Genomic DNA, 22,291 nt, shown 5'->3' with positions numbered 1-22,291 from the left:
AGAGGCACCTGGACCAGGTTGCACATCATGGGAGGCCTAAGCATATGGCATCTCTACAGAAAGTTCCTTCCACCAAACGAGGTGCAGTCCGCACCCCTCCCAAGGGTCTGGTTGTTCGTCAGCAGGCTGCCTGGAGCCAGGGCACGCTTCCTCCCAAAAAAGATGACCCACCAGCCCATTTGCCTAATGTGACCACTTTGGAAAAATTGTTTGTTCTCATCCTGCTAAAAACAGCTTCAAAGTGACTCCCGTCTAGACTGTGCCAGGATCGATTATCAGATCCCCAACCTGATCGAAACCACAGGGGGACATAGTCATTTGCTTTAATGCAATTAAAGCAAAATATAATAATGTATCCAGGCCGGGGACAAGAGTGAGGCTCCCTGGAAGGTAGGAGGAGAAACCAGCTCTGGATAATTTCTTCTCAGCTCCAAAGTAGTGAGTGTAGACTTTCTGCCTCCATCTCCCAGGCAACCTTGGGCTCTGGACTGTCCCTTGCTCTGCTGAGGGCCACCAGGTGAGGGTGGCCTGGGAGGATGGGGAGTTGGGAGAAAGCAGTCTCGGGGTGGGGGAGGGAAGAATTTGCAGAGCACAATTCAGGAGGAGGGAAGCCAATGAAGAAGGAAGGGAAGGAAGAGAGAAAAGATCTCAGAGAGAGGAAGAAATGGCTGCAGCCAGCTCAGAATTCTCAGGATCTCTGACAAATTCCCAGTCCACGGGAGGCCAAGTGGAGTCAAGCAGGTCTTCCCAGGGGACAGCAGCTGGTCCCCAGCAGCAGGTGAGGTTAACCTAGCCTCCATAAGAAGGCACCAGGAAAATGGTTTTTACTTCTCAGAGAGCCATAAATAAGGAGAACGATCAATCCCAAAGCCATGGCCTGGTGGTCAGACTCGCCTGCCTCATGGCTTCGGAATGGTGTTGCAGGGCTCTGGAGAGGAGTCAGGTGACTGCACACACAGCCCCCCTGCCTCTCCAGGACAGGCTGGGGTGCACACACAGTCATGGGGTTCCGCAGTGCTTACCGTGCAGATAGTCTGTGGGAGATGCTGTCACAAAGCACCCCAGATGGGGTGGCTTCAGCAACAGAAATTTACTCGCTCACGGTCCTGGAGGCTGGTTCCTTCTGAGACCGTGAGGAGGATCTGTTCCAGGCCTCCCTTGTAGATGGTCCTGTGTCTTTTCACACGGTCTCCTCTCTCTGCACATCTCTGTCCACGAGTCTCCTTCTAATAAAGACATTAGTCATAGCGGATTAGGACCCACCTCAATGACTTCATTTTAACTTGATCACCTCTGTAAAGACCCCATCTCCCAACAAGGTCACATTCTGAGGTACTGGGGATTGGGAGCTCAACACAGGAATTTTAGGGGGACACAAGTCAGCCAACAGCACTGTCCACCAGGCTCCCTGTCAGCTGCCTTGGGGGGAGTGAGAGGGAAAACGAAGCTCTGGATGCCCAGCCCTGCCGGGCTGCCTGACCCTGGGAAATCCGCTCACCTTCAGAGCCGCTGGCTCCTTTGTGAAATGGAAGTGGTGGAAATGCCCCGCTGAGTACAGGAGAAGCGCAGGGACCCCGTGCACCCTTCCCTTCTATGTTCCATGAATTTCCAACTCTGGAAACACCTTCGGGAATTGTGTTTTCTCTCCACTGCCAAACCCGGGTTTCCTGAGAACTGAGAATTGTTTCCTACCCCAGAAAGGAGAGCTCTGCTACCCTTCCTTCTCCTTCCTCCTCCTCCTCCTCTTCCTTGTATTGATTCCCGAAGGCTGTCATCTTATTGCCTGCAGTTATTGGCTACCACTTATGGAAGGCTTCGTTGTACAGACGTTGTGCCAAGTGCTTTACAATCTTTATCTCACTTAACTCTCACAATAACCCTACAATCCTACGGGACAGGAACAGTCTCCGCTTTGCAGATGGACAAACCGAGGCTCAAGGAGCTTGAATAGGGCCCAGAGGACAGAGCTAGGACATGAGTAAGGGATCTCAGCTCCGCAGAAGGAAGGCCTTCCTCATGGGTGCCCTGGAAGGTAGTGAGTTCCCCTTCCCAGGGCCTTCCCTGGATAGAGGATCACGAGCCTTTAGAGTCTTGAGGTGAAAGGAGTTACCAAGTCCAAGTGCCTCTCCCGGGCCCGGGCAGGAGCCCCCTCCCTAATGCCTCAAAGCCTCAGCCAAGGAGAGGCGAGACTCTTGCAGACCCTCCCAGGTCAACATGCCCAGTTGCCCCTCCAGCAATGGCCCAGCACAGAACAAGTACAGAATACAAACATAAGAAACGAATGGTGGTCTCCATCACCTGCAGTCACAAAAATAGCCACTTTTGTTGCAAGATGACCATTTGCCAGGCTCAGGCTAAGCTTTTGACCTATAGTTTCCATTTCATTTCATCCTCTCCCGAACCTTATGGGATAGGTGAGGTAATTATCCCGATTTTAAAGCTAAGAATGCTGAGACCCAGAGAGGTTTAGTAACTTGCCCAAGTCTGCCTGGCTCTAAAGCTCTTAACCACTCACTGCATCAGTAGATCTCAAACCCTGCCCACAGAAGGCGGATGTTCATTTAATCTTGCAAACAGCCTCGAGTCCCCAGAAACCCCCTAACACACAGTGGGTGCTTAATAAACACGTAACAAATGAATGAACTGATCCATTCATCAACCTAGCCCACTGAGGTAGACATGTTAACCTAACAACAAAATCTCTGGGCCCATAAGATTCCCCCAGCCCAGGGTCTGGCACACAGTAGGTGCTCAATAAATATTTGTGGGATAAATGGCCCTCCGGCTCCTAATGTGAGCAACTCTGCCCATAAATTTCAGCTCTAGGCACTTTGAAGTTCCCCCAGGGGACAGCTGCTTTTCTTGTTATCGAGGCCCCCCCAGCCCCCACCCCGCCTGGCCCCCTGGGCTCATCCAGGCCAGGGACCTGGGGCCGCCAGAGCCGGGAGATAAGGATGATGGATGGCCAGTCGCCTGGCTCCACTGAAGCCTGGGGTTTCCTGGGAGCGGGAGACAGTCTAGTGATTCCAAAGCCCCTCGGAATTCAAGTGGAGAGAGCTCAAGGAGGGGGTGGGGGCAGCGTCCAAAGTGTCCCTATCTCCTCAGAGATGCTGGACCCGACAGGAGGTTTCAGCACCCCCCGGATGCCTTGATCTCCTTCCATGTCGACAAGGCTTCCTTTCAGCATGTGCTGGACACCAGGACTCATCGTTGGAGCTCCCAATGGGAGGCTGGAGGACGGCATCCCCTCCATCCCACCCCACCCCTCCCCCAGGCACTGGGCCCAGGATCTGAACGCTGAGCAGGCTTGCTTCCCACTGCATCTGCGCTCTGCCATTAATTGAGTTCTTGGTAAATTAAGAAATCACAGTGTCTGGACCTAGGATTCCCCATTTATAAAGTAAGTCTTGGGGAAGGTGTTCACTTCCAGCAATGCTGAGATTAGAGTCTAAGTAGCTAAGGGGGGACCAGCAGTGGATGCTTCTATGGTGAGGTCTGCTTGTTCTTAGATACAGGCAATGATGTGCATTGGTTTGTTTCATTTAAAATCTCTGACCCCCCTCCAAACCATGATGCCTCCTAGCGTTAGGTAGATCGTAAAGCATGAGCAAGTTAGATTTTGAAGGACTCCAAGACATCAAAACTTGTTTCTTTTTGTTTTTTCCTTCTCTTTGGACTTGTTTATCTTAAACTTTAAAACTATTTTTTTAAACTGCAAATAATATCTGAATGACTTCCTTGTTTAAAAAAAAAAAAAAACCTACAGAGAAGGTTAAAGTGCCCCAGACAAGATACCCTCAATCCTGGACTACTCCCCCCTCTTTCCAAAAGCAACACCATCATGCAGAGATGACCCCCAAACCCTCCTCAGCACCTTTTCGTATATCTGTTCACCCACAAACAGACATACAGACTTGTCCTGTAGTGGGTGGAGCTTTAGGTAAGAAATCAGCCCACACTGGTCTTGGTACCTTGCTCCCACCACGGCGGCCGATCCGTGCTGGGACATATGGCTCCATCTTATTTCCTGTCACTAGGGTACAGTTCACGACTGGGTGGCCCTCCCTTCCAGCTGAGCTCCAAGAGAGTGGGCACTTGGTCTATTTTGTTCACTGGTGATTCCCAGTGTCTAAACCAGGTCCTGGCAGTAGTTGATCAATAACTATTCCACGAATGAATGAAGAGATGAATAAATGAAGATGTGATACACTTAAACCCTGGCGGACAACTCCTTTCAGCTTTTCATCAATGCAGTGATGCAGTGAGCATCCCTAAGCATGCTGCCCATGTTCACTTTTGAGGAGTAGTAACTTGTGGGGCTCCCTGAAGCCCCATAGAGCACAGTTTGAAAACCTCTGGTTAGATCTTAATTTCCTACCTGAGCACAGGAGCCCAGAGAGGGCCAATAACTACTCCATGTCACCTAACACATTAGGAACTGATTAGAATCTCACAGGGAATTGGAATTTCTCTTCCTCCATCAACTCTCTTAGTATTTTTGCTTTCTCTGACCCCCAGCTCCAGCCTATGTACCTCTGAAGAGTGACTTCAAGGACAAAAGGTCTGATTCACTGAGCGTAGAGAAAGAAGTCTGGCTTTTTGTCCCAGTATTGTATGGTTAAAGGTACTGAATAAATTGCTTTTTCTTCCTGAGCCTCAGTTTTGCTAATCTGTAAAACTGGCCTGATGATTCTTGCCTAACGTTTGAAGTGAAGATGATGAGAAAGTTTGTAAAATAGAAAAGGAGCATAGGAATCTAAGAGGGGGCTAGTTCAACTTAAAATGTAGAATCGTTAAAAACAAATTTTAGGTGAAAAGATATAGAATGTTCCCACTGTTATAGAGAGTAAAAAGAAAAAAATTATATATATTTTGAATAAGTTTGTATAAATACAGAAAAATAATGCCAGTTATCCAGCAAATGTTAATTATCAATGATTTCCTGGGACTTTAGAAGTTCAGGGGAAGAAAGGGGAAGCTATTAACATTTCTTGCTGTACCTAGTTTTGTTTGATTTTGTAAAAGCTTGGCAAAACAAAAGGTATGTTTATGTATTAAATGTGCAACCTCAAAATATCAAAAATGAAGACAAATATTGTTATAGGAAAAATAATTAAAGCAAAGACCATGGATAATCCATATACAAAAGTAAAAATACAAATAGCTAAACAAGAAAAAAGGCTAAATCTTTGAGCAAATAGATACAAATTAAAATAACAACGAAATCCTTTTTTTTTTTTTTTGACCTATCAAATTGTAAAAAGTGATATGAATTAAAGACAAAAAGGTTTTCGTTCTTGCCCTGGAGAGAAGGCAATCATGGCGAGGATTAGCAGGACGGTAGGGACACCTGTGCCCCTCACAGCGATGACAAGTCTGTCCCGTCCTGCTCCCCAGCACTCTGATAATGCTATCCCTAGGGCAAGGACAGATGACAGGACAGAGTCCCTGCTTCCTTCAGCTTCCCTCTCCTCCCTGTCCTGGAGGACAGCTATGGCGTCCTCTGGCCCGCTGCCCGCCGCCAGGACACTCTGCCCTCATCAGACCTAAATCCCTCTTCTTCTGATAAAAGACTCCCGGATCCTGGGACAACACCAGAAATGATTGGGAAGGTGCCTGCTGTCCAGTCCCCCACTCTCAAAGGAATTACTAGGTTCAAAACAGAATCCCCCTTATGGGATCAAAGGTCATCTCTGTTAAGCCTCTGCCTCTAGGCAGAACTTCCCCAAAGGCTTTATTTTGGTGGATTTTAATGGGAATACAGTGCCATACTAGGAAGTGCCATTAACAGTCATCAGGTCTTTAGCCCCATTTTATATCAGTGGAAACTGAGGCACCCGAGGGCTCATGAAAAACCCAAATTCCCTAACTGATTAAATGGAGCTACGTCTAGAACCAATGCCTTTTGACTCCCAATTCAGTGTTCTTTCTGCTCAGATTAATTGTGGCTATATCTCTTTTTTTTTTTTTTTTTTCTGGTGGGTTGGATGTGTTCTTTAATCTCTGTATACTGAAATTTATTATCAATTAATTTGGCTATGTCTAAAAATCCTACTCGTTCGCTCGGGGAAGGAGGTGGTCCTAAGGTATTACGTATTCACAGTGTCAATCGTATATTTAAAAGGAGAAAAGATGCAGTTCTGACACGGATATAATAGAGTTACTAATGAGTAGATAGTGATCAATAGGCAATAAAATTAAATCACGTCAACTAATAATTTTCAGAAACTTAAATAAAAGTCCCCTGATGATAGCACAACATACAAACGCAAAACAGGGCATTGCTGATATGCCTGACACAATGCCTTTGTCTTCATCTTACCTAGCGCCTCCCCCTTGACCTAAAAGGTCTTTTGAAGAGAGAAGGAGGGAAGGCAGAGGAGCGCCAGGCAGTAATCCATCACAGAATTCAGGTCAAGTACTGACCTACCTGCCTGAAAATGTGTCTTGGTGTTAAGCAAATCCTCTTTTATTATTCTCAAGAAAAGACTATAAAATGGTGGGTAAGAGTAGGGCTAAACTAACTTTTTTGGTGAATTGACAGTTAGTAAATGTTCCGGCCTTTCCGAGTTATGTAGCTGATTTGCAATGACTTACTCTGCCATTGGTACCTCAAAAGAGCCACAAGCAACACATAAACGAGCATAATTGTGTTTCAATAAAACTTTTTTTATAAAACAGGCAGTGGGGAGGGTTTGGCCATCAGGCTACAGTTTGCCAGTCCCTGCTTGAAAGCATGGGCTTGGGAGTCAGACTCGAAATTCCAACTTCGCTGCTTCTTCATTTGTGAGACTTTCAACAAGTGGTATAATTATTTGAGCCTCATTTGCAGAATGAAGATAATAATTGTACCTGGTCATACTCAGTGGAACACCACTTGGTTCAGGTGTGTTGCAGGTGCTCAATACGTGGGACCTAAACAGGCAGGACCTAGCCCACTGGGCTGGAAGAGATCTGGGTTCCGACTCTCAATTGATAAAACCAGAAATGATGGGGCCAAGGTTAAATGCCAGCCATTTAACCTTGGCCAGGTATGTCACTTAACAGCTCCGAAACTGTAAAGTGGGATGAGAAGCTCATTTATTGCCAGGACCGTTCAATGCTATCTTAGTTAACTCTCACAATAGCCCTTGTAATTGTTACTGTCCCCATTTTACAGAAGAGGAAACTGAGTCCCAGAGAAGCGAAGGGCCACTTAGGTAGTAAGTGGTAGAAACCAGATATTTAAGTGGAGTGTCAGACTTCAAGGTTGTGATATTTCTTCCCACTCAACCATGTTGCCTCCCTAGATAAATAGGAAGATGGGAAGAGACATAGACTTCATAAAGCATTCCAATCCCTACAACTGTGAACCCCGGCAGCACCCATCTGGTACCTGGGTCGCTGCCCTGCCCAACATCCCTGCCCTGCCTCATCTTCCACATCCATGTCCTCTTTGGTCAGCTTTGACTATGGTAAGGGCTTGAATTGAATGGACCTCTACCCCTGTCACTTTTGTCCAAGAGTCAGATGCTCTCTTGAGAACCTCCAAACTTTTATCACCTTTCTTCTACAGGGTGCTCTCCCCAAATTTGATGACAGTTTCTACATCCCCTAGCTCTACAGCCTGGTCCCTGCAATTGTGCCTCTTCTTCCAGGGGACACGACATAGAGGCCTCTGGCCTTGCAGCTGCCCCACCCTGCGACTGGCCCAGTGTGTTTATACCCCTGGAAGACCATGGCGCCCAGACCTGCGTTCCTGCCCAGCGGGCTGAGATGTCACAAAGGTGAGTCAGCGCACAATGTGATAATATCTACACAGCCAATGTGGGAGGCAGGTGCTTCTTGCACTGGAGAGATAGGGTTGGGACAGAAAGGAGCCTTTCTATCTTTGCTGATCCTTCCCCTGGGGCAGGGAGTGCAGGAACATCAAGAAGAAAGGTGCCCCTTTCTGAGAACAGTCTTTTGAGAAAGGAGGATCTTGGTCTGACTCTTACAGAGATGGGTCTTGAGAAACCTGTACAGACAAGCGGGAGAAGGGAGAACTGGTGGGGGTTGGGGAAGGGGGTCAGGACCACGGTGGAAACAAGCCTTGTGCTTTCTGAGACTGGGAGGGTGAGAGAGGCCCAATGATGCCAACGTGATCATTCAGAAGGCACTCACCCTCCTGGCCATTGGAATAATCATATTTCCTCTTTGGGTCTCGGTTTTCCCATCTCTCCTCTGGCCTCTCAGAGAGACGGTGTGGCATAGTGGCTCCTAAGCGCGGAGCTCTGCCTCTTCCTAGCTGTTCGACCTCAGGCGAGTGGCTTAACCCCCTGAACCTTGTTCTTCCTCTCTATAAAATGGCATAAAGGTAAAGCGCTTCGTGTGCCTGCTGCTGCTCAGCACTCGGTTCGTAGGAAGCGCTGTGTGGTGACCTAAGGGCTCATCTACCTCAGAACCCTGAGGCTCTACAAGTGGGAGCAGGACAGAAGGGGTGCGTGCGTGGGGCAGGGCTGTCGGTGAGACCCTACATCATCCCCAGGTCCACTCTGGCCACCTCTGCTACCTATATGTGTGCTGCAAGTCCCTCCCTCCAGGCCTTTGTCCTCGTGCTGGTCCCTCCTCGATCCAGAATGCCTGTTTTGCTCGATCACATCTGTCCTGCCCACCCTCCGGGCTCTGTTTGAATGCCATCTCCCTCCGGAAGTCTTCCCTGACCTCTTCCTCCTCACATCTTACTGCTTCTTTTGGAGGAACTTGCTTGACAGCCTTATACTTTGCATTATCTGGTGAGTAAAGCTGAGCTGCAGGCAGGGCCAACTCATCCGTTAGGCACAGCACCTAGGGCCCATGAGACCCTTAGGAGCCCTCGAAAACGTGAGTCTTAAAAAAAATATAGTCTTAAAAAAGCCTTTAAGTCTTTGAAAATCAGAATTTAAAAAATGAAAATAGTAATAAAAAAAAAACCATGTCAACAGTGAATCTGGCCTAGATTATATTCATCTTTATACCAACACATATTTTAAAATATTTTCTGATGGAGGAAGGAGCCCGTAAAGGCAAAAGTGTCCAAGGTCCACGAAAGTCATGACACGACCCTGGCCGCAGGGCTGTGCCTGGGCCTCGCCGTGCTCCCAGGTTGGGCACAGACCTCTGCCCGAAAATGCCAGACTGGGAGCTCCATGAGGACCTGGAAGGGGTCAGTCCTGTTCACCGCCAACCACAGCATCCCTAGTACCTAACACACAGTAGGTGCTTGATAAAAAAATATGTATGGACAAGGAATGGTGGTTGGAAGGTGAGTGTGTGTGTGTGTGTGTGTGCGCGCGCGCGCGCACGCACCTGTGCCTCTAACGTTCAGGCAAGAATGTTTCCTGCATACCTTTGTTTCTGTCTGCAGAATGTGCCTAAGCAGAATCAAACCTGGGCGCTTAGGACCCTAGACTCGTAGGAAGTGAGTGCTGGAAGGGATCATTTACTCATTCTACAAACATTTCTTGTGCCCCGACAATGTGCAGGCACTGTGTGTGGGACCCTGGAGAACACCACCTGTGGCTCTTACAGAGAGTCCTCAGAGGGCCTTCCAGGGATCTAAGAACCTTGGATGTATAAGTAAAATTTGGAGCCTGTACGTGTAAAGAGAGACATTCTGACATCAGACTGCCAAAAGGCCAGTGTCTCCAAAGTGTTAAGAACCACTGGTTTAAGCCTATCATCCAACAGGCTTTTTTTTTTTAAAGTTTAGGAAATTGAGACCCAGAGCAAGGAAATGATTTGTTCAAGGTCACACAATGAGTTAAGGGCACAGGAGCAGGTCCCTCCAAACCTAGACATCTCCAAGAGAAGACCCCTTCATTCATTGACAGCAGGTGGCTAGATAAGAGCCAGCAATTAAGCCGATTCTGTGGGTCTCTGGATTCTAAGGAACCCCGCTTCTAAACCCTAGCCCCCCCCCCCTGCCCACACACACTCCCAGCTGCCTTTCACAATATCCCCCAGTTTCGCTCATGGAGCCTGGTGTTGGGTCTGCCTCAAGTCAAATGCAGATAACCTCTCCCAGGATGGATAAACATCCCGTGGGCGCCCCAGGCAGAAGAATGTGGAAATGGAGACTTTTCCCTCTGAGCCATGAACGTGTTCTGGCAGGCTGCATTGCAGTCGCAGTGGCCTCTTGGATCTGGGCCTGAAGCCCTTCGAGTTCCCATCTGTGTGTCCCTCAGATGTTTCCACACTGCAGATGCCTCCTGCAGCCTCAACAAAGAAGGCCTCTCTAGTGGCGGGGTCCCGCACTCTCCCACACTCTCTGCCCGCGCCTCTGTCAGAGCCGCACACCTTCCATGGCCTGCAGCCGACAAGCAGGGGTTGCCAGCTGTGGGCTGGCCCTTCCTTCTGAAGGGTGTTAGCAGTGGTACCTGCGGGAGATTTTATGTGGAGACAAGTGGTTTAAATTTAAGGGGAAGGCACAGGGGAGCTCATTAGAAAGCCTAGTTGTGGTAAATAGATATTTGTTTTATCCTACTTTTTAGAGAACTTAATCTTAGAAAAACAGAACTGAACTTGAAATTAAGCAACACTTTTTCCCCCTCAATTACAATTTATTTCCAGGTTAAAAAAAAAAAAAACTTTTCAAAAATTTGGTCAAAAGGATCAAGTAGAAGCTCTGTCTAAACTTAGGGACCAGAAATGTGGCAGACTGTCTTCCCTGCGGCTCTGAGGACTGAGGGTTTGGTCTCAGCTCTGGGGAGACAGAAGGGAAGCAGGCACCAGGGTGCACAGAGAACAGAGCCCTGCGGTCTGCAAAACGTTGCAAGCTTTTGCCGACCTTTGGAAAGACAGAAATGAATCCCATCCCCGTCTTTATTCGATTCTTCTGGTTGTTATTTGCCAGTTCTGCTTAATCGTGGAGAAATACAGGGATGATTTCTGGATGTGTTTGGAGTGGCCTGGAATCCACTTTTGAAAATAGAGACCGTATCATTGAATTACGTGATACTCCTTGCACGGCTAGTGTGCACGTGTGCGTGAGTGCATGCGAGCACACTAATACACACACACATACACACTCCCTCTCGCTCTCTCTCTCTCAGCTTTGCTCACATGCCACCCTCCTCGCACAGCCTTCTCCTCAGCCCTCCACCAGGACGTGAAGAGAACTTGACAGGTCCCTCTCTTCCAGAACCTTCTGTGTTCAAACTCACATCAGAATTAACGTGTGCCAATGAAAATCTCCTCCAGTTGCAGGAGAAAGTTAAGGAGCAGCAAAGAAACATAGAATTGAGTTTCTTAGAGTCAGAGTCACTAACAGAACCTGCTCACAGGGCTGTTGTGAGAATTAAGTGCCCATAGCTTGGCCCAGAACGTAGTGAGTGCTCAGTAAATATTTGATGAAACACATGAGGGCAGGAAAGAGATGCTCAAGGCTGTCACTGCAGCCACTGCTCCTTCCCCGTAGCAAATCCAAGGCTGTAATGTTTTAGGAGGCTCTCCCCCATATCTGGGTGCCAAATGACATGGCCTTGGGGGGCCAACCAAGCAACTCAGAATAGAGAAAATGGAAGTCGAAGGATCATCTATGCAGTTATGAATTTAACTAAAATTTGTTAGTTATGTTATTATTCTTATCATTGATCCTAAATCCTGAACCTGTAGAGTCATTGACTCCAAGTTGGAAAATAGCTCAGAAATTCTCACCTAGGCATCTCCCTGATCCATGATCATTCAGCCTCTCGCGTACTCCTGATGGTGGGCCTTCGCCACAGACACAGGGAGGAGCTGGCGCTTTCTGGCTCAGGGCTGACATCTGGCTTCCTGAAACATCTACCTGCTTCTGTCCTCCAGAAGTCTCAAGGCTGCTGTTCCCGCCTCCCTGCCCCACCCCCACCCCCCACCAGGGAACATTTGAATTATGTGAAAACAGCTCTCCTCGCTGTTCCTACCCAACTCTCAAACCCAAAGTCATTTTAGGCCCAAAGTGGAAATTTCTAGAAAAGACAAAATTCCCACATGATGTTATGGTTCAAATGAGCTCCCAGGAAGTGCGTGCATCTTGGGTTTTTATCTAGTAAAAACGGCCCAAGTTGTCCCCAAAACCCGAGCCCACTGGCTCCAGTGCCATGTCCGGACTCCAATGGCACCTCCCCCAATGCCTAAGGGAAGCTAGAGACATCACGTTTGTGCCTCCTCTCGATCACTCAGCCTCTCAAGGCCATGTCCAGATGAGGAAAATCCCCATTTCAAAGACGAAAGAAGGAAAGAATCCAGCTGGGCTTGGGAGAACTGGGTTTCCCCATGCGTTATCTGTGCCCTTAGAAAAGCCCCTTGTGGGACTCATTTTCCCCGTTTGTGTTATGGACAGCATGATCTCTGAGGGCCTTTCTGGGAGTGAAGTTCAAACAAAGAAGAGGGAGGTGAGATTTGGGTGGAGGCACCTGATGCCACTGTCCTGGAGTTTCCATAGCAACCACTTTCTCCATCTCTGAAGTGCTGCACCCGTGGGGGCTTGGAGCTGGGCCTTCTGCCTGAAGGGTTGTCCCTCTGCTTTTTACAAGGCAGACTCCTCCCATCCTTTAGGCCTCTTCATAAACATGAGCTTCCCTAAAGGTCTCTCCTGGCCTCCTCCAAGCAGCTAATCTCCCCCAAACCCTATGTCTTTCCTCCTAGCATTGGTAACCATCAGAGATGATTTTATCTGATTGCATTTGTCATGTGTGTCTCCCAGTAGATGTCCGCTCCATGAGGACAGAAACCCTGCCTGTCTTGTTTACGGCTGCGTCCCTAGTCCCCAGCACGGTCTGCCATGTAGTCAGGATTCAATACAGTTGAATGAATGAACGAGTGAATGAATCAGTGAATGAGTAAATGGGCCTGGTTGGCAGGGTCCTGTGGACCACGCCCTTCTCACGAGCCACTTACTTTTCTTCCCTCCTCCTCTGCCTCCCTTGTCCCCTTCCTTCCTCCTGGCTCTGCCCTTCCTTTGCCCACATCTGTCATTTTTATTCCAGCTGCCAAATATTTTGCTCCTGTCCTTCCTTCTCCTCCTCTTCACCTGTCTGCTTCATCTGTATCCACAAAGCCATTTTGTGTGTTGTCACCACCACCTCCATGAAGCCCACCAGGATAGGTGTAGCTTACAGGGCCCTCTACCCTTTCAAATATCTAAAGTTTTTATTGACTCGGTACCTTGCCGTTCACCACAGACTTTCCCGAGTGGCTTCCTGGTCACAGCCTATGGCAGAGGCAAAGAAGGCACATGTAAAACAAAACGTGCTACACCCAGTAGTTGGAATTACCAGGCTCATTTTCCTGACATGGTAACTCTGGATCAAAGTCTAAATACACTGAGAGAATAAGTGAGTAGGCGCGCGTCAGCCTCTGACCCCAGGTTGTCTGGCCTCCCGCTGTCTATGAACTCCTCTGGCCATTTCCTGTTTTAATTTTTACTATGAAAATTTCGAATATAAATGAAGAAGACCATTCAAGTGGACATTTCTAAGCCCATTGTGTGGCCCGGTATTTTACCCCTTCATTAGTCCCTGTTCTGTCCCCTAGAATAAGCGTGCATGTTTGTTTCTTAGACATCAAATTTGTAGCACCTGCTGCCCAAATTTTACATGTTTATTTTCTCTTTCCTCTTATCCTCATTCCTGACTCCCATTCCAAACACACACACACACACACCTTGCACACCCAAAGGCAAATCTCCTGTTGGTCCGATGTACTCCTTTTCTATGTAGTGCGCATTGTTGGCTTTTTGTGTTTGTGTGTGTATGTTTGTTTGTTTGTTTTTTAGCATCTACAGCACTTGGTCTCCCAAGGTGGTCTCCCATCCAAGTACTAGCCGGGCCGACCCTGCTTAACTTCCAAGATCAAACAAGATCAGGCACGTTCAGGGTGGCATGGCCGTAGACTTTAGTGTGTTTATTGTGATAAGGTATACATAACATAGTTTACCATTTTAAACATTTTTAAGTACATGATTCAACAACATTACATTCGTGATGTTATATAACCATCACTGCTATCCATCTTTAAAACTTTTTTCATCACCCCCCAAAAAACTCTGTACTCATAAGCAATAACTCCCCCTTCCATGTCCCTGGTAACCACTATCCTACTTTATGTATCTATGAATTTCCTTATTCTGGATAGCTCATGCAAGTAGAATCATACAATACTGCAATTCTATGTTTAACTTTTTGAAGAACCGCCAGCAGCTGTGCCGTTTTCAATTTCCACCAGCAATGCACAAGGGTTCCGATGTCTTTACAACCTTGCCAACACATGTTAGTTTCCTGGTTTTGTTTTGTTTTTTAAATAATAGCTGTTCTACTGGGTGTGAAGTGGTATCTGGTTATGTTTTTCATTTGCATTTCCCCAATGACTAATGACGTTGAGGATGTTTCCATGTGCCTGTTATCTATTCAAATATCATATTTGTAGAAATGTCTATGAAGTCTTTTGCCCATTTTTTAATTGAGCTTAATTTTTTGTTGTTTTGTTGCAGGAGACCTTTATATATATACTTCGGACGGTAATCCCTTATCAGATATATTTTCTCCCATCCCGTGGATTTTCTTTTCACTCTCTCGATAGTTCACTTTGATGCACAAACAATTTTAATTTTGATGAAATCTGACTTTTTGTGTTTGCGCGTAGCCTATGCTTTTGGTGTCATATTTAAGACATCGTTGCCATGAAGATTTTCCCCTATATGTTCTTCTAAGAGTTTTGTAGTTTTAGCTCTTAAGTTTAGGTCTTCGATCCATTTTGAGTTCATTCTTAAACATGGTATAGGTAAGGGCCCAACTTCGTTCTTTCACGTGTGGACATCCAGTTTCCCCAGCACCATTTGTTGAAAAGATTCTCCTTTTCCCATTGAATGATCTTGGTGCAAACCATATATGTGAGGATTTGTTTCTGGGATCTCTATTCTTTTTCATTGATGTACACGTATGTCTTATGCCAGTGCCACAGCTGTTCTGATCACTACGGCTTTGTGGTATGTTTTGAAATCATGAAGTCTAAGACCTCTAATTTTGTTCTTTTCAAGATCGTGTTTGTTATTTGAGGGCCTTAGACATTCCACATGAATTTTAAGATGGGTTTTTCTGTTTCTGCAAAGTATACTGTGGAGATTTTTATAGTCATTGTACTGACTCTGTATGTGTGTGTGTATTTTGAAGTTATGTGATCATTACTGTCGGTGCTATATCTCTTTTCACTCTACTTTCAAGCTCCATCCATATTGTTAAGTGGACATTTCGTCTGTCCTATGTTATTTTGGCTGAGCCCTCAGGGTTGTCTATCCTCCGCCCATCAAGGGACACAAGGTCCCCTCCAGTTCCCCATGACCACAGTAAAGCTGCAGCACACATGCTCAGGCAGGCCCCTCTGTGTGAGAATCTCTAATAATCCCCATGCACTTATCCACGAGATAATAATTACGATTAGCTAATACTTTATGGACCCTTACTAGGTGCCAGATGCTGTGTGAGGACTTTATATGCATTCTCATTGTATAATTATAACAACTCTGTGAGACACGTGCTAATATTATTGCCATTTTATACCTGGGGAACTAAGGCTCAGAGAAGCACACAGTTAGGAAATGTCCAAGTCAAGATTCGAACGCAGGGCAGCCTGGCTCTGGTCCCTGTGGGCCTCATCACTGCGTTCCAGAGCTTGGGCCCACTGTGTAACCTGCACTCAGATTACAATTCCTTTCGCTTCCCTACCTGTCGACTGCTTGCCAGCTACTCAGTGGACACCTGGGCCGGTGGGACCTGGAGCCGGGAGAGGGAAAGGGTTCATCCCAACATCACGACAACAGCAACTGGAGGAGCAGAGTGGGGCCTGGGACCCAGGTGGCCCGACCCCTGCCCATCAGGCTGGTGGTCAGGAGAAGGGTCACTGTGTGCACATCTCCCACAGTGAAAGACCCTCTGGCAGCCCATAAATCTGATTGGACCCCGCTTGTCCTGTTTACTGGATTAGCGGACTGGGCGTCTCCATATAAATCACCGAGGGTGATTTACAGGGAGGCCTGGAAGGTCTGAAGGCCTGACTGACACGGGCCCCTGGGGAGGGGCAGACAACTGCCGCCTGTACCCCACGAGGAGGGGCAGACTGATGCCGCCTGGGCCCGTGCAGCGCAGCTGCCCTGCCGAGTGAGGGGTGAAGACAGGAACCCGCCGCTCTTAGCCCTCAGTGGGGTGGGTCACTCTATGTCTGTCTGTGTTCACATCCGCTCCTCTTCTCGCAGGCTTTGGGCATAGCTTAAAAGTGCCAAAGGCAAAGTTTCTGGCACTTGGCACTTGTAAGGACAGTCTCTATCAAATAATGTAAAGTAAGAATAATAAAATATGATCTGCAAATTGTGAAAGAATAAAGAAGCCAAATTGTGAAGGAATTGAGGTTGCAGTCTTTCCGAAATAAAATGAATAGTTACCTTTTATGGGTTGCTTACCGTGGGCCAGGCACCAGTCTGCCTTTTTTTGACATGAATCGTCATTTTCCTCCACCATAAACCTGAGAAACAGGTACTATGATCACCTCTTTTATAGACAAGCCCACTGACACACAGAGAAGTTAATTGACTTGACCATAGCCAAGGTCACAAAACTTGAATCCTAGTAGTAGAGATGTGATTCAAATCAGGCATCTGCCACCAGAAACGTGAACTTAACCATTCTTCCTTCTGTTCATGCAGTGCCCTCATCGAGACAGGGGTTCAAGGGAGGGAATGACTAAGGCAGGAAGTGCTGGGCCATTTAAGGGATGGGCTCTGTAGTTAGAAAGGCCAGGATTTAGGTTCCAGCTCTACTACTTACTAGCTTGTGACATGGACAGGTCTTTTTGATTCTCTGTGCCTCAGTTTCTTCATCTATCAATTGAGAGTAATAATAGCACCTCCCCCATAAGAGGGCAGGTCCTTTTCTGTGTATTCAGAGTAATAAATAAGATAATATATTAAAAATGTGCTTAGCACAATGCCAAGTGTGTAGTTAAGTATTCTATAAATGGTAGCATATTATTATGGTTGTTATTTAGTTAGTTGTTTATTTTCCACCCTGATCTTAAGGAATTTATGAGCCAGTGGTGGAGACTTAAATGTACACAAGAAACTCCAAAGAGGAAGGAGCATTATAGTGCAGAATGAAGGTTCAAAGTAGAAGGGGTAGTGAATTCTAAGAAGAAGGTCCAGAAACCTCCTCATGGAGAAGATGGCTAAGACCTAAGCTGTGAGACTTAAGCAAGATTTCCTAAAACTGTGAAAGCAGAAAAACATTGAGAGTTTTCTTAGCAAAAATACGTGATGGGTGATGGAGGACACAGTACCAACGGCCATCTCATACACTAACCGTTTGCACCGTCTCTCCATGTCAGCAGAGATGGTGTCTGTCTAATTCTCCATGAAGTCTCCCCATGTCTCCACTTGACTGAATGATGACAGACCCTCAGTACCTGTTAGATGAATGAATAGATAGATGGATGGACAGGTGAACAAAATAGATGTGCAGGTGAGTCGGTGGGTGGATAGATGGACAGGTAAATAGAATGAATGGAGAGATGGATGGATGGATGGATGGATGGATGGATGGATGGATGGATGGATGAGAGTGTGGCTGAAGGTCAAGTGCATGCATGGTGTCTGCCTAGTGAGTTCCCACCTCGGGGCCTTTGCTTTTGAGGTTCTCTCTGTCTAGATTATTCTCCAAGACAGTCCCTTGGCTTAGCTCTCTCATTTTATTTAAGGCCCTGGTTAAATGTCATTTCCTCAGAGAAGCCTTCCCTGACCACCCAATCTAAAATAGACTCCTCTTTGACTCCATGCTCTCCTATATTTTTAATACTGTTTATCACTCCCTAGCATACTAGATATTTGTTTGTTCTCTCCCACCAAATGGAAGCTCAGTGGTGGCAGATGCTTTCTCTGCTTTGCTCACTCTTCTATCTCCAGCACCTAGTACAGGGCCTGGCAGGCACAGAGTAGGCCTTCAGTAAGCATTTGTCGAATGAGTTGAAGGATATAATTAACAGCTAGGAAGGAAGGGTGAGGTTCCATCTTGAAAATCTCTGAAATGTCTTAGTGAAAGTTGAAAAAGTGTTCTACAGATGATAATGCTGATATTTTCTCTCATTTGTTTTATAGTTTGCATGTCTCAAAGGACTTTTTCATCCATTATCCCATTTGCACGCATTTGAAATAGGCAGGAAAGATAGCTGAGAAATTTTTTTTCACAATAGAAATATCTTTGTAGATCATAAAATATTGCAAAATTTCAACTTGGTGTGCTGCAGGGTAAAAATTAGCAAGTGAAATTCTTCCCATGGACCTCTCACTCTCTCTCTAAGATACCCACTGTTGAGAGTTTGGGGTTAGAGTTATAATCCCCACTTTAACGAATGAGGGAACTGAGGCTCAGAAAACCTAAAAGATTTGCCTAGAGTCACACAGCTACCTAACAGCAGAGCAAAATGTTTTTGTTCATTCCATCTCAGGTATCTATCAAGTGCCAACCATACGGCCCATGAGATATGATTTCTTGAAGCCTCAGTTTCCCTTATCCCAGATTCACCCCAGGAAGGGCCAAGGTGGGTGGGTCCAAGGGGGACTGAATTGGCTCCGAGTGTAAACAACAGGAACACTTTTTCTGCCAGACCCGGGTCCTGGTTAAGCCTGCTCAGCCCCACATGGCTCTGGGCAGCCAAAATGGAGAAGGATGACAATCTGAGTGCCTGGAATGTTCTTAACAGTTTAGCCAGGCTCTCTAGCTGCCTGTACCTCCTGTTTCTTCTCTCCTATTGACCCACCACCCAACTGGGCCGGCCCTTTCCCTGCAGTATCTTAACTAATACTTGCAATAGCCTCTGACCTATCATATCATTATCCCCATTGAATGGGAAATAAAACTGAGGTCTGGAGCACTTTAATGGCTTGCCCAAGGCTATCCAGCTAACCAGCAAGAGTTGTAACTTGAACTCTGGGCCTATACTGCTGATTCTGGAGCACATGCTCTTGCCCCGTGCCTCCTGCGTCCCATACCGGGGCTCCCTGCTCCTCAACTTACCCATCCTGCCCCCACACTCTGCACTGGGGCCCGGGGCTGAGTAGAGGCTCTGCCCCTGAGGGGCCACCACTGCCCCTACCTCTCCTCGGGACTTCTCCAGGTGCTACCATCTTCCTTTGGACTGTACCTCCTAGGCCACCGGCCCTGTCCCTTCTCCCCTTTCCTCTACGGATTCTTCCCCCATGGTCCACGAACATCCTCATGTTTTCCCCCTTGTTAAAAGAAGGCCCTCCCAAGTTCTTTTTCTCCTTCAGGCTACCACTTCCTCTTTCTCCTTTATTTCACCACCAAACTTCTTAGGGCAAAGAGGGTTTTATATCTCATTTCCAGCCAGTGCCCCCCAGTAAAGGACTTGTTCATTGGGCAGATCTGGATTTTATTCCTCACTCTGCCACTGGGTTATGGTGTGACCTTGAGCAAATCACGGCACCTTTCTGAGCCTCAGCTCCCTCATCTGTAAAATGGGGCTACCGACAGGCTTCCCGAAGCAAGACAAAGACTCTAAAAGGCTTGGCGCCATATCCAGCATGGAGCAGTGGTGGTTGCTTTGTCGGTCCCCACTGTCTCTCAGCCCTAGCCCAGTCTGGTGAGTGAGAAACTCAGTGAGTGAGCTTCCTTCACACAGGACCTTGCCTCCCCATCACTCTCCCCTGTTCAGGCCCTCGCTGCCTGCAGCACCTGTCCACTGTGACGCTACAGATTCTGTGGTAAAGTACACATAACATAAAACTTACCATTTTATCCATCCAGTGTCATCGAGTACACTCACAATGTTGTGCAATTATCATCACCACCTATCTCCAAAACGTGTTCATCCTGCTAAACTGAGCTTCTATACTTATTAAATAACCACCGGTGCCTCTCTCCCCTCAGCCACTGATAACCGTCTTTCTGCTTTCTGTCTCTGCGAATCTGACTATTCTAGGTGCCACATATAAGTGCAATCATAGTGTTTGCCCTTTGTGATGGGGAGTTTTGTGTTAACTTGCTAGTCTGTGGGTGTCCAGCTGTTAGGTCAAACAACAGCCTAGATGTTGCTGTGAAAATATTTTTTAGATTTGATTCGCATTTAAATCGGTAGACTTTAAATAAAGCAGAATACCCTCTATAGGATGGGTGGGCCTCATCCAATCATTTGAAGGCCTGAAGAGGAAAGACTGATGTCTCCCAAATAAGGAGTTCAGCCTCCACACTGCAACAGAGAAGTTCTGCTTGACTTTTCAGCCTTTGGACTCGAGGTTGCAACATCAACTCCTACCTGCGTTTTTAGCCTGCCGGCCTACCTTACAGATTTCAGATTTGCCAGCCCACAATCACATGAGCCAATTCCTCAAAATCTTAGTTTCTCTCTCTCATTTTTACATGTATGTATGTATGTATGTATACATGTACGTGTATATGTATCATATATATGTATCTCCTATTCTGTTTCTCTGGAGAATCCTAATACACTGGCCTGCTCCCTCTATATACAGCTTATTCCCATGTCATCAGCCCACATATCACCTCTTCCAGGAAGCCTTCTGGAGCATTCTCTCATGGAACACTTGTCTCACGTAGCTTTCTGGAGGGAGTTTAATCCTTGTGAGCAAGGACCATTTTCTCTCCTTGCTTCAGACATTCATTCATTTCTGCTCTCTCAATGGTACCAGGATGGCCGGGCTGTGTGGGCATCCACAGTATTTGTGAGAAGGTCCCAGAACACTCCAGGGATCCCGGTCAGGACTTCACCTGACAGCAGGACACCCAGGACTGCTCTCTGGCTTCCTGACTGATGGCTGACGGAGACTGTGACAAGGATGAGGAAGGCAGACTTCCCCTCGGGACCCCAGTCCCTGCCCCGCAAGGTTGTACTGAGCTACTGAGCAGTGGTCGGTAACAGATAGGGAGCAGGTCTCTGTCATGTCACTTTGGAAAAGCCACCGAACATCTCTCAGACCACTTTCTCATCTCTAAAAGGAGAATAATAATGCTTACCTCAGAGAGAATTTGGAGGACGAAATAACACACACAGGACCTGGCACGTAGTAACCACTCTATAAATGACAGATATTATTGTTGCTATTTTTATTAATAGCTGTGTGACTTTAGGCAAGTGGCTTAACCCCTCTGTGCCCCATTTCCTGCTCTCTAAAAAAAGGGAAAAAATGACACATGCTTCACAGGGTGGCTATGGGCATTAAATGAGATAAAACATGTGAAGCGCGCTGGAGGTAGTAATCCCTCGATACACAACGGTTACTGTTAGTCATCAATGTGTATTATCATTATAATTTGGGCTGGCCAACCAGGTAGCCCTTATTCTTTCCAGCAGCTCTGAGGGATCTGAGGCTCTGGGTGGAGGAAAAGTACCCCCACTTTCCACCCCCACCCCTCAGGCCCCTTTGAAGTCCCCAGGGGCCCTGGGCCATGATAAATGTCCTAGCCCTATAGGTTATGACTTGCTGCCAGATTTGACGTTAACCATCATGCCCTGGCCGGGTGTTTGAAGAAAGTGGCTAAATGCTGCTGGGGCTGATGGGGGAGATAGCAGCCGAGGCTGGTCTTTGAAAGCCCCAGGCCGCCCTGGCGAGAGGGAGCGAGGAGGCCGGCTCCGCTCCAGCTGTTTAGTCTACCAATCACGGTGGTGACAAGGAGTCTGAGCGGACCGGGGAGGGCTGCTGCGGTGCTGGGCGGGAGGCCGCCCTGCCGCCACTAGGGGGTCTCCTTGGCTCGCTCCTTTTCTGGGTGTGTGTGTGTGTGTGTGTGCGCGTGCCCGCTTTTCACACCTTTTGGGTAAGCAGAGAGAAGGTCGCAGAGGAGAAAGAGCACTGGACTGGAAGGGGGGACCGGGGCTCCCCGCCGTCTCACCATCCCTCTTCTTCCCCTAGGAAAGGGGAGGGGGTGTCCCGAGGGCTTCCTATCCCAGGCTTCGTACCCAGCTCTGCCTCTTCTTGCAGTGAGTCCTTGGGAAAGATCCTTGACTTTCTGAGCCTCAGTTTCCTCATCTGTAAAATGGGGGTGAATAAGAGCCCCTCCCTCACAGGGTCAAGCGAGGATTAAATAAGCTGATGCATATAAAGTGTCTTGCCCGGAACCAACCACACAGTGGGGACTCAGCAGATGGAAGCTGACCTCCAGTGTTGGCCGGAGACACAGGAATCAAGAGCCACGTTTGCTTTATTGGTTCTTAATGTATCCCCAGATACCTCATCCAGCTTCCAGTTTACATCACAGTTCACATTCACTTGTTCTTTCAAACAACATTTATCCAAGGC

At 47.3% G+C, this 22,291-nt stretch overlaps 1 long non-coding RNA gene and 1 pseudogene across 1 annotated transcript in view; one reads left to right on the top strand and one right to left on the bottom strand.

The window, feature by feature from the left end:
* The window catches only part of LOC107521939, a 75,090-nt gene extending 67,361 nt beyond the window's left edge, over window positions 1-7,729 (top strand). Inside the window, exon 3 of the long non-coding RNA XR_001599691.2 lies at window positions 7,638-7,729. This is a non-coding gene — a long non-coding RNA (uncharacterized LOC107521939). The remainder of the gene's footprint in view (window positions 1-7,637) is intronic.
* A 6,024-nt stretch (window positions 7,730-13,753) lies between these two features.
* Window positions 13,754-13,871, bottom strand: LOC118606358 (annotated as a pseudogene).
* Between the last annotated feature and the right edge of the window lie 8,420 nt (window positions 13,872-22,291).

Source organism: Rousettus aegyptiacus, unplaced genomic scaffold (genome assembly GCF_014176215.1).
Source record: "Rousettus aegyptiacus isolate mRouAeg1 unplaced genomic scaffold, mRouAeg1.p scaffold_m13_p_7, whole genome shotgun sequence".
NCBI classification, from domain to species: Eukaryota; Metazoa; Chordata; class Mammalia; order Chiroptera; family Pteropodidae; genus Rousettus; species Rousettus aegyptiacus.
The sequence above is the reverse complement of the archived record's forward strand: the minus strand, read 5'-3'. Positions and strand labels throughout refer to the sequence as shown.